Here is a 298-nt window from a genome sequence, read left to right as displayed (position 1 = left end):
GAGGATCTCCCCCTTGTGCTTCCTCCTCCATGGCTTTCCCCCTCTGGTCCTTGGACTTCATGGTGATGATGGCCCCTCCGAGATCCTCCTCCATGTCCTCCGGTGATGATGGCCCCCTCCGGCAGGGTGCCAGAGAGGGCCTAGATTGATTTCTCGTGGCTATAGAGGCTTCCGGCGGCGAAACTTCCGATCTAGGTTAATTCCCGAAGGTTTCTGTATTTATAGGAATATTTGGCGTTGGTTTTATGTCAGGAGGGTCTCCGGGCTGTCCACGAGATAGGGGGCGCGCCCTAGGGCG

This window comes from Triticum dicoccoides, chromosome 3B, assembly GCF_002162155.2.
Source record: "Triticum dicoccoides isolate Atlit2015 ecotype Zavitan chromosome 3B, WEW_v2.0, whole genome shotgun sequence".
Lineage (NCBI taxonomy): Eukaryota > Viridiplantae > Streptophyta > Magnoliopsida > Poales > Poaceae > Triticum > Triticum dicoccoides.
Note: the sequence above shows the minus strand (reverse complement) of the source record.